Source organism: Rhinoraja longicauda, chromosome 2 (genome assembly GCF_053455715.1).
Source record: "Rhinoraja longicauda isolate Sanriku21f chromosome 2, sRhiLon1.1, whole genome shotgun sequence".
Classification (NCBI taxonomy): Eukaryota; Metazoa; Chordata; class Chondrichthyes; order Rajiformes; family Arhynchobatidae; genus Rhinoraja; species Rhinoraja longicauda.
The window spans coordinates 50,494,449-50,511,115 of NC_135954.1; the positions used below are offsets into that span (position 1 = coordinate 50,494,449).

General features: G+C 37.7%; 1 protein-coding gene across 5 annotated transcripts in view; it reads left to right on the forward strand.

Annotated features, from left to right (window-relative positions):
• Positions 1 to 16,667, forward strand: part of LOC144604443 (tyrosine-protein phosphatase non-receptor type 3-like) — a 145,610-nt gene that overhangs the window by 14,037 nt on the left and 114,906 nt on the right. The gene's annotated exons all lie outside the window — the stretch shown is intronic.

Below are 16,667 nucleotides of genomic sequence, written 5' to 3' on the forward strand. Positions count from 1 at the left end.
AGATGTCTTGGAGTTGACAATGCCTGTGGCTTTAATGTAGCAATGTGCTGTGAATTTAAATAATTGTATCCATACTGTCTTGTGGGAAAGATCCAAAAGGATAGATTTTGAAGGGGATCATGAACTTGCAGTCATAAGCAACCTGATTCTCACTTTGTGCTGCAATCCCGAGTTGTTACAATAGGACGTAATGTAATCGCTTTAGTGTTACTTTGTTGAAATGATGTTTCCAATGTTGCTGCTGCTCACTAAAGGTACGTTGGCAAATTGATTAACAGGGACTCCCATTGAATTCCCTTGAATTTTGTAATCACGGCTGCCAGGTTACCTATTGGGAACAAATTGTGAGTAACTATGAATGACTTTAATTATTGAAGAACTTCCTCCTACCTATTACTGCGTCCTCTTTGCAATTTGAATACATGGAATTGCCTGAATTATTTTTAGAAATTTGGCACTGCATACTGATTAACATTAGTCTTTTGACTCTGCATATTCTAATGTATAAAGTTGATGCACCCTGTGACCCTTTCTCATTATCATGAAGAATAGGACTTGAGCTAGAAACTTGAAACTACATACATTGCACTGGAATTTACAAGTAGACCACTTGTAGCTCTCAAACGATTAGCGGTACAGAACAAATTTCAGTGACCTGGAGTGGTCTTGAACTCTGCTTGCTGTAGTCAAGTCAATTTTATTTGTATAGCACATTTAAAAACAACCCACGTTGACCAAAGTGCTGTACATCAGTTCAGGTACTAAGAACGAACATACAATGGCTCACAAACATAACAGCACATACATAAACAGTTCACAGTGCCCCCTCAGAGGGCCTCAAATGCTAGGGAGTAGAAATAGGTTTTGAGCCTGGACTTAAAGGAGTCGATGGAGGGGGCAGTTCTGATGGGGAGTGGGATGCTGTTCCACAGTCTAGGAGCTGCAACCGCAGTCATTCCTGAGCTTAAGCCTAGACCGCGGGATAGTCAGTAGCCCCAAGTCGGCCGACCTGAGAGACCTGGAGATAGTCGAAAACATTGCTAGATGATGTCCATCAATAGAGCAGTTACGGGAGGATCAATGTGTCTTGCATTTTGCTAGTATCTTTGACCTAGTGTAGCAAAAACTATCACTAGAGTATATCAAAAGCACTTGTTGCTCTGAACCATTATTTCCAAAACAAAATGTATCCATTCATCGTCATACCACTTATCTCGGCTCACCTGCTGCTGAAACCATGTTCCAAGTCTTTACCTCATCTGAATTCTTTGTGATGTTTATTGCACCTTGCATTCCATAGTTGACGTTTTTCTCTTCGTGATACATGCGTAAAGTATGCCTTACTGATTGGATCGAGGTTTTTGAGGCGGTGACAAAGGTGATTGATGAGATTAATGGATGTTGTCTACATGGATTTTAATAAGGTTTTTGAAAATGTCCCCCGTGGTGAGCTGATCCATAAGATTAAGATGCATGGAATTGATGATGACTTATTCATATGCTTTCAGAACTGACTTGCTGATAGAAGACCGAGGGTTGTGGTGACAGGGCGTTATTCAGGCTGGAGGTTTGAGACCAGCGGAGTTCCGTGGGGACCTTTAGTTTAGTTTATTATTAACACGTTGTTGTGAGGCAAATGAGAATTCCAATTTACTTAAACTTTATTTAAGCTTTAAGCAACTCATTTCTGTAATACACATCTTCAAAGCATCTAGAAATTATCGCTGATTCCGCAGGCCTCGCCCGCCCGAGAGTCCCACACATGCGCACACTTCACATGTGAACCAAGGTACACTGAAAAGCTGCTTGTTGCATGCTATCCACTCAGCGAAAAGCCTAAATGTTATTACAATCAAGCCGTCCACAATGTATAGGTACAGGATAAAGGGTATAACATTTAGTGCAAGATAAAATCCAGTAAAGTCCCATTAAAGATCATTCTAAGATCTCCAATGGAGTAGATGGGAGACCAGGACCACTCTCTAATTGGTGAGAGGACAGTTCGGTTGCTGATAACAGCTGGGAAGAAACTCTCCTTGAATTTGGAGATATGAGTTTTTAGACTTCTGTATCTTTTACCTAATGGAGAAGAGGGAGTGACTGGGGTGAGACTGGTCCTCGATTTTGCCGGTGACGCTGAGGAGGTGTGGTGTAGATGAAGTCAATGGAAGGGAGTAGGGAAAAAAACTGCAGATGCTGGTATAAATCGAAGGTAAACACAAAATGCTGCAGTAGCTCAACGGGTCAGGCAGCATCTCGGGAGAGAAGGAATGGGTGATGTTTCGGCTCAAGACTTCTTCAGACTGATCTGACGTTTTAGGTCGAGGCCCTTCTTCAGTCTGAAGAAGGGTCTCGACCTGAAATGTCACCCGTTCCTTCTCTCCCGAGATGCTGCCTGATCCGCTGAGTTACTCCAGCATTTTGTGTCTACTTTCAATGGAAAGGAGGTTGGTTTGCCTGATGGTCTGGGCTACGAACACAACTTTTTGCAATTTCTTGTGGTCTTGGATGGAGCTGTTCTCAAACCATGTTATGATGCATCCTGATAAAATGCTTTCTGCGACGCATCTGTCGAAGTTGGTGAGAGATGTTGGGGACATGCCAAACTTCCTAAGCCTTCTGATGAAGTAGAGGCTTTGTTGTGCTTTCCTGGCCATTGCTTCGATGTGGCTGGTCCTGGACCATTTGCCGGTGATGCTTTTTCCTAAGACCTTCCTAAGAATCTGTGCTGAGACCAATGTTCTTTGTGGTATATATTACTTAGTACATCTGCAGACGATGTTCAAGATAGCTTGTCTTGTGACCTGTGAGGAAATGTATCAGTATAAAGTGGGATATAAATCAGCTACAGAAATCTGCAGAGCAAAGGCAGATGGAGTTACTTCAAGCAACTGTGAGGTGTTGCAGTTTGGGAGGTGAAATGCAAGGGGAAAGTATACACTTAATGGAAAGACCCTAAATATCATTGATGTACAGAGGGACATTGGGGTCGAAGTCCATAACACTCAAATCGGAGGCTCAAGTAGATAGTGGTAAAGAAGGCATATGGTATGCTTGCCTTTATGGATAGGGGCATTAAGTATAAGTGTCAGAGTCAGGAAGTCATGTTGCATCTTAATAGGACTTTGCTTAGGCCTCAGTTGGAGTATCATGCACAGTTCTGGTTGCCCCATTACAAGAAGGATGTGGAGGCTTTGGGGAGAGTGCAAAAGAGGTTTACCAGAATGCTGCCTGGATTAGAGGAGAGTATTGGATATATGAAGTAGGACGAACTTGGATTGCTTTCTTTGGAATGTCGGAGGTCGAGGTGACATGATAGAAGTATATAAAATTCTGAAAGGCATAGATAGCGTAGACAGTAAGAATACTTTTTCCAGGGATGGAAATAGCAAATATTCAAGAGCATAGCAGTAAGATGAAAGGGGAAAAGTTTAAAGGAGATGTGCAGGACAAGTTGTTTTTATACAGAGGGTGGTATGTGCCTGGCACGTCCTGCCAGGAGTGGTGGTGGAGGCAGATATGATAGTAGTATTTTAGAGGCTTTTAGATGGGCACATGAATATGCAGGGAATGGAGGAATATGGATCATGTGCAGACTGTTGAAATTTGTTTTATGGCCAAAGGGCCTCTTCCTGTGCTATATGTTTATGTTCTATGATAGTAATCATTTATAATGATTGTTAAAAGATTCAACAAACATTTTAAATTTTCATTTGAGCTTTGATAATAATTCTAAAAGAGTATTAAAGTTGGTCAAATATTACTTCTATTGTACTTCCATGTTTGTGCCTGCAAATTTACATTATTTGAAAAATAGGTTTTGCCCTCTGAGTTACTGGGCATGTTAAAGATTAGCAGGGAAGCTTGCAAAAGTGGCACTCAAATAGTAATGCATTTAGAGAATGTATATTTTCTAGAAACATTGCACAAACTAGAGACTTTAATTTATGACACTTGTTGTGAAAGAACTGTTCACACCTTTTCAAGTACATTGTGGAAATTATTATATTTAATATTAAACCCATTTTCTATATGATCTGCTGTGAATTTTAATATCTGCTTATTCCAAATCATTTGACTTCAATCTAAAATGTATGTACCACGTCCTAATTTATTTGCAACTGCTCGTATTGTATTCAATACCTTTAATATTGCCAAATATAAATATTTTGCTCTTTGTGGTCTCGTAATAATTTGCCATCCCAAAGAGATAATTTTTGCAGTCTGAAGATCTAGTATGTTGAACTTTATTGCATATGGAAGTACCTATAGGTTTTGCTTTTAAAAATATACTATTGTTTAGATTAAGAGCATGCATGATTTTCATTTGTTGTTACTTTGGCTGCAACAAAAAACTACAAAATTAAACCACTTTTACTCCAGGCTCCTAAAAGGTGACTCAGTGGATCACTGTGTAAAGATAGGTGTTGGTCTATGATTTTTTTTAACTGAGTACGAAATAGTTGGATTTGATCCATGTGGCAGTCACTGCCACATGGATCAAATCCAACTATTTTGTATACCTACAGTAGACCAATCGTACTGATCATGTGATAGGAAACTGAGACAGTATGAAAATGTGTGCTAAGCTATGGTGAATGAGGAGGATGGTTGATAGACAATAGATAATAGGTGCAGGAGTAGGCCATTCGGCCCTTCGAGCCAGCACCACCATTCAATATGATCATGGCTGATCATTCTCAATCAGTACCCCGTTCCTGCCTTCTCCCCATACCCCCTGACTCCGCTATCCTTAAGAGCTCTATCTTGATATTAGAACCTTGCTGTTCAGAGGGATCTGAGTCTCCTTGAAATACAGAGTTGGCATTGAAGTTTTAAAAAAAAATTTAAAAAATTATAATTCTATTTTTATTTTTATTTTCCAGTTCCATACATTCCACAATGATACACATTCTCATTCACCTTAAACCCTCCATAGTTAACAAATACTGCATATCCCAAAATAAATCATACCACAGGTATTGAAAGCACTACAAGGATGGGTAATGACTTACTGGACATTTGATCATATCCAAAACTTAACTACACACAAAAACAAAAACAACTAAAACCAACATTTGGGGTATACCTCTATAATATTTCATCACTACTTCTGGAGCGGTATGAAATCAAGGAAAATGAGATAGGACACGGAAGTAGGATACAAAGATCCGCTTTAAACAAATGATGGCCGTACGGGCATAATGTACAACATCCATTTTTCCCACCTTTTCAAAAATATTCCCTGTTGCAATCTTAAAGCAAAAGTTATCCTTTCCATTATAAAAATATCATATGCAATGTTAATCCAGTCATCCACATTAGGTTTTCCAGGTTTCAACCACTTCCTAGTAATAGCTTTCCTGCTGGCAGCACTTAAGATCTGGAAAAGATACTTATCTTTAATAGAAGCATTTTGTACTGGTAAAGCACCAAAATATAAAAACTCAAATTTAAATGGAATATCCATATAAAAAACTTTTTGTAAAACTTTATGAATCTCCTGCCAAAATGGGATCACTGTCAATAGTCGTTTATTTGTCACATACACATAAATGTGTAGTGAAATGAAACATTACCCGCAGTTGAAACACTAAGACCAATAAGAATAATCAATAAAAATGCAATAACACATACAATCATACACTAACACCAAACAAAAGAAACATCCATCACAGTGAGTCTCCTCCAGTCCCTTCTCACTGTGATGGAAGGCCAAAATGTATTTTCTCTTCCCTGCCGTCTTCTCCCGTGGTCAGGCTGTTGAACTTGCCACGTCGGGGCGGTCGTGGCTCCCGATATTGAAGCCCCCGCTGGGCGGTGAAAGGTCCACGGCCTATTCCAGGCCGCGCCGGACGGTGAAAGGTCCGCGGCGGGCCGAACCAAGCCCCGCGATTCGGGACGGGCGAACACTCTGCCGCTGCCGGAGCTCCCGATGTCGGCCCCCACCCAGGGGCCTGCGGGCTTCCGACGTCCACGCGGCCCGCGCCGGAGCCTCCGGAGACGAGTCGCAGCCGCTCCCGCCGCATCCGAAGGCGGCCAGCGCCGCAGGTGGTGAGTCCGGGCCGCGGGCTCTGCGAACCAGAGCCCCAGGTGGTCCCAGGTGCATGGCCGATGGTAGGCCGCAACGGGAACGGAGAGACGACACAGAAACAAGTTCGTGTCTCCGTTCGGGAGAGAGAATATTTTTTTTTACAGTTCCCGTTCCCTCCCCCCCCCCCCCCCCCTCCCCCCCACATAACATACAAACACTACACCATATTAAAACTACAATTCATACAAAAACAACAAAAAACACACAAGACAGACGGACTGCAGGCAAGCTGCAGCTGCGACGGCACAAGACCAAAATATGTGAAAATGGTTTGCCTCAAGGCACCCACATTGTCGCCAGCATGCAGAAGAATTTGTGTAATGCCTTTTTTGAACTGGTGTAATAAAAAACCTAATAAGGGTTTTCCAGCAAAACACCCGCCAAACATTTGAACTTGAAGTTTTCCATTGTATCTCACATAAGCTCTCCCAGGTTTCTTCCTTTAGAACCAGATTACCTTCCCTTTCCCATTTCTGTTTTACATACAGTGAGTTGCCTTTTCTCTGCCGTAAACCCTTGTATAATTTTGAGATGGTTTTCTGTTTTGAGCCTCCATGGTAAGCATCAATAAATACATTTAACAAAATATTATCCCATTTTACTTCTGCACATTCCTTTTGTATTTGATCTATATAATGGCGAATTTGAAGGTATCTATAGAAATCATCATTATTCAAACCAAATTGCCTCTTCAGATTCTCAAAGCTGTTCATAGACCCCTTATGTAAAAATGTGCAATATGATGTCAAACCTTGAGAACTCCATCTTTTAAAAATAGTGTCCTGTCTTTTTGGTACAAAATCTGGATCAAACGTGCACCATCTCAAAACCTTCACAGCATCCCTCAGATGATTTTGGGTAACGACCTTATTCCATACCTTAAGTGATAATCGAATCCATGAGTTTCCCAAATTAATTAACTTATTTGTTAACTCCTTATCTCCGATTGCAGCCTGAATCGGAAATTCCTCTGTTATAGCAATCTCAATCTCCTTCCATCTAGCACAATAGTCGGGGTTGCACCAATAAATTAATGTTCTCAGCTGAGCAGCTGCATAATAGTCTTTCAAGCACGGGAGTGCAACCCCACCTTTATTTTTGGTCAGTTGTAACCCCTGGTATCTGATTCTTGGTCTTTGTCCCTGCCAAATATACCTCGAGATTTGTTTATCCCATTCTTTTTAAAAAAAAAAAAAAAAATTAAATTTTAACAAAACAAATACATGTATGAACTCATAGTACGCGATGGTACCTACATTATAAATTCGATTATACATTTAAATTCGATTATACCTGTATTGTTCTGTATTATCTCCCCACCCACAACCCCCCTCCCCCACCCCCCAGTTAGAAAAAAGAGGAAAAAGGAGAAGCAGAAAGATAAAGCAATAAAAAAATTTAAAAAAGGAAAGAAAGAAAGAAAGAAAGAAGAAAGAAGGGAACCTGGAGACAAGAAGGAAACACTTCCAGCTAATTTCTTATTAAATTCTTTTTAGGGGTATCAAAACAATCCTGAAATTAAATATTTCCAATTCTTAATCCTAGTTTTAAAGTGAATGGGTTCCAAAGTTTCAAAAATAAATCATATTTATCTCTCAGATTATAAGTAGCTTTTTCTAATGGGATACAACTACGCATTTCTGCATACCATCTTGCAATTCTTATTTCATTGTGATCTTTCCAAGTGACCGCCACACATTTTTTTGCTATTGCTATTGCTATTTTGAGAAATCTTTCCTGATATTTATCTAAAATTAATCTTGGTAATATTCCTTTAGTATCTCCCAATAAAAACAACCTTGAATCCAATGGTATAGTCTTATTCATCAATTGTTCCAAAAAGCTTTTTAGGTCTTTCCAAAAAGGAGTTACCTTAGGACATGCCCATGTGGAGTGTAAAAAAGTACCCACATCCTGGTTGCATCTAAAACAAATTTCAGGTAAATTTGGATTTAAATTGTTTAATTTTTTCGGAGTTAAATATAGTTGATGTAAAAAATTGTATTGTACTAAACTATATCTCACATTAATAGTATTTTTCATACTTTCTAAACACAATCTTTCCCAACTTGGTTCATCAATGCTAATATTCAGATCTATTTCCCATCTTTGTCTTGATTTTTGAATTCCTGTCTTTGGACTAGATTTTTGTAACAATTTATACATTGAAGATATAATTTTTTTAGTTCCCTTGCCCTGAATCAGGGATTCAATTCCTTTAATTTGAAATAAAAACATTGAATTACCTAACTTTTCCCTTAAATAAGATTGTAATTGATAATTGAAAAAAATACTATTCCCTGGAATTTGATATTTGTTTCTCAATTGAGAAAATGTCAAAAAATTATTTCCTTCGTGGCAATCTCCCATATGTTTAATACCCTTCTGTTCCCAGACTTGTAATATTTGATTATTCCAAGCAAACGGCAGTAATCTATTTTTTACTAATGGAGTTTTAGCTGTTAGAAAAAATCTTTTATCATTAGCTTTAACTGTTTTCAACAATATATTAATTAAATGTTTTAGCAAAGGTGACTCTTGATCCTTAACTAATAGCTTCGCTTCTCATTTATAGATAAATTCTTCTGGGCATAGTTCTTTTATTTTATCCATTTCAATTTTAACCCATGCTGTTTTTCCACCCTCTTGATAAAAGGATGAAATAAAACTAATTTGTGCTGCCAGATAGTAATTTTTAAAATTTGGTAATTGCAGTCCCCCTAATTCAAATTTCCATGTTAATTTTTCCATAGACACTCTTGGCATTTTATCTTTCCAAAGAAAATTTCTCACAATTTTATTCAATTCTTGAAAAAAATTATTTGGTAAAGGTATAGGCAGTGTTTGAAATAAATACTGTAACCTCGGAAAAATATTCATCTTAATACAGTTCACTCTCCCTAGCAATGTAATTGGAAGATTCATCCATTTCTTCAAGTCCTCCTCAATTTTTTTAATTAGTGGTTTATAATTTAGTTTATACAGATTATTTAACTTATTATCTACTTTAACCCCTAAGTACTTCATGCCTTCTTTTTGCCATTTAAACTGACTTTCTCTTTTACATTGATCATAATTACCTTCAGAAAGAGGCATTATTTCAGTTTTATCTTTATTAATTTTATATCCTGATACTTTCCCATATTCTTCCAGTCTGAAATATAATTTTCTTAAGGATTCCAATGGTCTAGTAAGACAAATTAAAACATCATCTGCAAATAAAGTAATTTTGTGATTTTCCTGATTCACTTTAAATCCTTCAATGTCTAAATCTGATCTTATTAGCTCTGCCAGAGGTTCAATGGCCAATACAAATAAAGCCGGTGACAAGGGACATCCCTGTCTACTAGATCTTTCCAAATTAAATGATTGAGAAGATTGGCCATTTGTCACCACTTTGGCTTTAGGTTGTTTATAAAGAGCTTTTACCCAGTTAATGAAACCATTTCCTAATCCGTACTTCTCTAATACTTTAAATAAAAAATCCCATTCTAACCTGTCAAACGCCTTTTCAGCATCTAAAGCAACTGCTACGCTCAATTCCTTTCTTTTCTGTGCTAAATGTAAAATACTTATAAATCTTGCTACATTATCAGATATTTTCCTTTTTTTGACAAATCCAGTTTGGTCCTCTTTAACCAGCTTCGGTAAATATTCTGCCAATCTCCTTGCCAAAAATTTAGCAACTATTTTATAATCTGCATTCAACAATGATATTGGTCTATAAGAAGATGCATTTAAAGGGTCTTTCCCTTTTTTAAAAATTACGGTTATAATTGCCAGTGAGAAGGATTCTGGTAATGTAGAAGTTTTTTCCGCTTGATGTATCACTTCCATAAATACTGGTAACAACAAATCTTTAAATTTTTTTATAGAACTCAGGCGGGAAACCATCTTCCCCTGGAGATTTATTACTTGGTAAAGAATATAATACTTCCTCCACCTCTCTCAAAGTAAAAGAGGCATTTAGTCCCATCTGCTCCTCATTAGAGATTGTTGGTAATTGTATCTTGGATAAAAAATTATTTATCTTAATTTCATCCTTTTCAGATTCAGAATGGTACAGATTAGTGTAGAATTGCTTAAATACCTCGTTGATTTCTCTAGGTCTATAAGTAATAATGTTTTGATCTGTTCTAATTGAATTTATTGTTCTTGATATTTGTTCTTTCAGTTGCCATGCCAATACCTTGTGCGCTCTTTCTCCTAATTCATAATATCTTTGGTTAGTTCGTAATATTAGTTTTTCTGTTCTGTAAGTATGTAAAGTATTGTATTGAAATTTTTTATTTGCAAGTTGTGTTTTTTTCGTATCTGAAGAAATTTTCTGTAAGTCTTTTTCTAATACGGTGATTTATTTTTCTAATCTTTCAGATTCCTTCCTATAGTCTTTCTTTATCTTAGATGAGTAGCTTATAATTTGGCCTCTCAAATAAGCCTTCATTGCATCCCATACAATAAATTTATCATCAACTGAATTTAAATTTGTTTCCAAAAATAATTCAATTTGTCCTCGAATAAAATCACAAAAGTCTTGCCTTTTCAATAGTAAAGAGTTGAGTCTCCATCTATAGACTGACTGTTCTTTATCTGGCATCGTAATTTTCATTAATAATGGTGAGTGATCCGATAACAATCTAGCCTTGTAATCTATTTGTATTATTCTACCCCTTAATTGAGCTGAAATCAAAAATAGATCTATTCTAGAATATGTATCATGTCTATTGGAATAGAAGGAGTAGTCTCTTTCCCTGGGATGGCTTTTCCTCCAAACATCTATTAAATTTAAAATTTCCATTAAATTCAAGGTTGTCTTCGCTGCTCTTGTCCTTGTCGTTGTCCTTGATGATCTATCCATTACTGGATCTAAACAAAAATTGAAATCTCCCCCTATCAATATATTTTCATGTGCTTCCGCCAGATTTAAAAAGGTACCCTGCACAAACTTCTCATCATCTATATTTGGTGCATATATATTCATTAAGGTCCACAATTCTGAGAAAATTTGACAATGTACCATTACAAATCTACCTACTGGGTCACTTACAATATTTTGTATCTTAATTGGTAGCGTTTTCTTAAATAGGATAGCAACCCCTCTTGCTTTTGAATTAAAAGAAGATGCGACCATACTTCCTACCCAATCTCTCTTTAACTTTTGATGCTCTTTTTCCGTTAGATGTGTTTCTTGCAAGAAAGCTATATCTACTTCCAATTTTTTCATCTGTGTTAAAATTCTCTTCCTTTTTATCGGTCCATTTAACCCATTCACATTATAGCTTTAAAAATTTAATGTGTTATCCATTCATTCCTTTTTTTTTTCTTTTTTTTTCCCCCTTTTCCTTTTTTTTTTCATTTTTCCTTACCTTGATACCTCTTCCGGTATTTACATTGTGCCGTATTTCAGTGTGCTCCCCTCCATAGTCCAGGTATAAAAACAGAAAAGAAATAAGAAAGATAGAGAAATAGACCCTCCCTCTAATGTTGTTAATAAATAGATTAGCAACATTACCCCCCTCTATTATACGAGGTGTGGTCCGCACCACACTTGTGCCCATGATTATGGTGGAGCATCCACATTCTCCAACCCCCCCGATATATCAAGTACTTCTAAAAATTAACAATCCTTAATACAGTTAATCCCTTCTATAGTATACAGATATTATTAATAATCAATCATTCATGAATCTTCTTAAGCATTTCTCGTTGGCAATTCTTCCGCATACTCTTCTGCTTTGACAAAGTCTTTAAAAAAATTATTTTCTCCATTGTTGATCATAATCTTCAAAGTAGCCGGATGCAGTAAAATAAACCTATAGCCTTTCTTCCATAGAATATTTTTTGCCTTATTAAATTCTTTTTTTCTGCTCAACAAGGCATTACTGATGTCTGGGTAAAAGATTATTTTAGTACCTTCATGTTCTATTGGTTTTCCCTCTCTTATATTATTCCCGACTGTTTTGAAAACCAATTCTCGATCTTGGTATCTTAAAAATTTAATCAACACAGATCTTGGCTTTTGATTAGCCGAGGGTTTCGGTCTTAGAGCCCTATGTGCTCTTTCTATTTCCATCGAACCTTGTTTATCTATTCCCAGAGTGGTCACTATCCAATCTTGAAAAAAGTTAATTGGGTCTTCCCCCTCCACTCCCTCTGGCAAACCAACAATTTTAACATTATTTCTCCTGCTATAGTTTTCCAAGGCATCCAACTTCTCCGCCGTCTTTTTGCTTTCAATTGCTGCTGCAGTAATACTGTCTTCATTTTTTTCCACTCTAGATTTTAACATTTCATTCTCCATTTGCATATTATCCACTTTATTTGTCACTGTTTGAAATTTCTCCTCCATTTTTTTCAAAGCCTTACGAAATTTCTTGTTATCTCTCCTCATTAATTTGTTATCTCCTTCAATTTTCTTGAGCCTGTTAATAATTTCTTGAAGCATCGTTTTCATATTAGTCTCTGTATCTTCTTGCTTTTCTTCTTCTTCCTCATTTCCACTTCCACTGCTAGTGGAGTCTCCCGTTACCTCATTGTCACTCGAGTCCGAAACTCCAGACAAAACATCAGCAGCCTCTCGGCAAACAGTGGGCCTTTTTGGTAACTCACGGCGACTCCCTCGTATTTTGACCCGAGTCAAAGAGCGCTTGCTGGGAGTAGTAGACTCCAGCTTCATACCGGAGCCCTCCCCAGACTCACCGCCTGCCGAGGGGTCACCAAATCTAGTCCCCTGCTCCATCAGAGCTGTGGGCCTACCTTCGATTTTTTTTTCTTGGTTCCTTTGCTTGCTTCTGTGGCAGTTGTACTCCTCCTTTTACTTTCTTGGAAGGCATCCGTACGTTCTGTATTCTTTCTGATTTAATTTAAAGTACTTGATTCCTTTAGTTCGTCTTTTTTTAGCAGTTTAGGGCTTTGTTTCCGGGAGTGCTGAAAAGTTATGTCTACTCAGCCAAGCATTGGACACACCCCCCCCCGTTTATCCCATTCTTGAAATTGTTGGTCTGATATATCTAGTGGAAGTGATTGAAAGAGATACAACAGCCTCGGTAACATAACCATTTTGACCGATTCAATACGAGATCCAAAATTAAGATAAGGTATTAGGTCCCACCTCCTAATGTCTTCCCTGATCTTATTGTTCAATGGGAGGTAGTTAAGCAAGTGCAGTTTAGTCAGATCTATTGGAATGTTTATTCCCAGATATCTCATGGATTCAGCATCCCACCTCAAATTAAACTTTTCCCTTACTTTTACTGAGGGGCTATATTTGAAACTAAGAATTTGTGTTTTTATAACATTTAACTTATAGCCAGAGAAGGATCCATATCGTTCCAAAACATAAAATAACTGTAACAAAGACTGTTCAGGGTCTGACAAATACACCAATACGTCATCGGCAAATAAAGAAATCTTTTGTTCCCCTCCTTTCATTACTATTCCTTTGATATTATTATTCTGGATAATCCACTGACTCAAAGGTTCGATAAAAACCGCAAATAAAAGGGGGCTGATTGGACATCCCTGTCTTGTTCCTCTTTCTAGCAAAAATGGTTTTGAAACTATTCCGTTAATTTTAATTCTTGCACTTGGGCTATCATAAAGTGCCTGTATTGTTTTAATAAAAGTATTGTGAAATCCAAATCTATCTAAAGCTCTAAGCAAAAAAGACCAATTTACACAATCAAAGGCTTTTTCAGCATCTAACCCAACTAGGACTGCTTCTAAGTTAAATTTTGTTATGTGGTCAATTATGTGCAATGTCCTTCTAATGTTGTCTTGGGTTTGTCTCCCTCGAACAAACCCTGTCTGATCCAGGCTAATAATTTGTGGTAGCAAACACTCTAATCGTTTGGCTAGTATATGTGAGTAAAAATTTTGTAATCCTGGTTGAGTACGCTCACTGGCCTAAAATTACTGGCATTGAAGTTTGAGCATATAATTGGGAAGATAACTGGAACATCAGAGTTAGAGTACAAAGGTAGGAAAGTCTCACTTTAAGAGTTGGAACATTTCTGACACATCTCCCACCTTTGTTGATCCATCTGCTTCTATCTGAGGCGACAAACTACCTGCTGACATTTATTGCAAACCTAGACACCCACACCATCAAGACCACACCTCATATCCTGTCCCTTGAAAGAATCAGTTTCTCTGTCTCAACTTCATTATTTCTTGAGATGAAGCCTTTCACTGCAGGATGTCTGAGGTGCTCTCTTTTCAGGAACCGCAATCTGTGTGGATCAGAAGGAGAGAAGAAGGTGCACAAGGAATGTAGGCTTCCTGAAATTGGAAATTTCATTATTCATAATATTGGGTTACCCAGTTAGAATATGAATTGTTGTATGTTGAGTTTGCATTTGCCTTCACCCTGGCAGTGTTGAAGGTCAAAGACAGGTTGATGTGGGAATGGGAAGTTGAAATAGGAGGTCAGGGTGGCCAAAATGGATAGAATGTAGCTGTTCTGCAAAACAGTTACCTAGTCTACATATGGCCTTGACAATGAAGAGAAGGTTGCATAGAGAGCTCCAAATACCATGAATGGGAACCACCCTTCTTTCTGTGGTTTGGATGTGTAAGTAATATTTAACTTCATGCTGCATCTGCAAGGTTGCCAGCATAATCAAGGACCAGTCTCGCACCGGTCACTCCCACATCTCCCCTTTTCCATCAGACAAGAGGTACAGATGTTTGAAAACACATACCTCCAGATTCGGGGACAATTTTTTCCCAGCTGTTATCAGGCAACTGAATGGTCATCTCATCAACTAGAGTGTGATCTTGACCTCCCATCTACCTAATTGTAGACCTTTGAACTATCTTTCATCAAACTTTATCTTGCACGAAATGTTGTACCCTTTATCTGTGTTCTGTGGACAACTTGATTGTAATCATGTATGATCTTTGACTGGATAGCACGCAAACAAAAGCTTTTGAGAAAGAAATCCAGAGCGCCGGTCTTGGTTGATGAAGACTTGGCTGTTAACGTTACAGCAATTAAATTTGGATTGCACAAGGCTTCAGATTTGATGGAAGAGCTGGTGCCATGATACACTAAGGCTGGAAGAGATCACAGAGCAACTAAGAACAAAGTTTTGGAAGGATTTGAAAAACAAAATGATGTTTAATTAGAAATTTATGTTGGTTTACAAGCACAGGAATGAAAGGTGAATGGAGTTTATTTCTTGTAACATCAGGAAGGTGTGGGCAACTTCAAGTTTATGGAGAGCAGCCACAGTAGAGGCCTAAATGTGGTGCCAAAGCTCAAATGTACTGGGATTTTTCCAGTATCATACTGGGAAAACCATCTTGTTCTTCCTATTGGAGCTCGTTACGAATGTGGATTCCTGAGCTCGAAGGTACGCGGATAAATAACTTCATTGTTTATGGTTTTATTTATTACTGTTTCATGTGTTTGTTTTCAAATAGTTGCAGAAGCATTAATAATTATAAGTCTTAGATATTTAAAAATATAACCTCCCTGTTTGAAAATGATTTGAGGCTCCAATGAGAGCCTTGCCTTCAGATAGGCTGTTTGTGTATTCGGAAACAGGGCATTTTGGTTTATGCACTATGATTTCTCAGGCCTCCAGTTCCTGTTCCTGATGCCCAAGGCTCATTTGGCTCTCCAGATCTGGTTCAGAGGAAAAATAGTCAACTAGCGAGTCAAATCAAAATTGACTCGATTGATTTGACTCTGTCTTCAGTTACGTCACATGGAGCATTTTCCTTGGGTACAAAATAAAAATCTGTCTCTGGCATTTTGACAGTGTGCTTTGGGTGACTATTTTTCAGAAATAAGCCAGGTTCTGTGGATTGGAGTACAATTTCAATACTGAAAACAATTTATTAAAAAAAAAAAAATCTGAACTATAAATGTTTAGTTTTAATGTGTTTTGGATATGAAGTTTTTGTAGCATGAATTATGTTGAAATAAACTTGGCAAAATCTTTTTGTCTTTTAGATGAGTTTTGTTGATAAGATCAGCATTTCCTACCCATTCTTAATTTCAGGTGATGGCAAGCCACTTCCTTGAACTGTTGTATTTTATCTGACAAAGTTATACCTACATTGCTATTGGATAGGGAGTTTCACCAACACTGAAATGCCAATATATTCCCAAGCTGGGAAATTCTGTGACTTGGGAAGCTTGAAGAAAGATGGCTTTGCATTTGTCCTTTTTACATGGTAAATTTTGAAATTTTTGGAGGTGCTATTAAAACATCGTAAGTTGGTGCATTCCATTATACAAATGGTGTGCCTACTGCAACTAGAGGTCACTAGAGATGAAGACTGATAATGTTTAGAAAATTGGATTACATTTATGGTCTAGAGTCAAGTTCTTTATATTTATGAGATGTGTTCATATGTTAAATTGGAAAGTATTGAACTCCATACCTATAATAGACACAAAAAGCTGGAGTAACTCAGCGGGACAGGCAGCATCTCTGGAGAGAAGGAATGTGACGTTTTGGGTCCACTCCAGACCTATAAAATGGTCTTGAGTTATTAATTTCAGATTTCCAGTTTCGGGAAACCAGAGTACCTGTGGAAACCTACGTAGTCACAGGGAGAA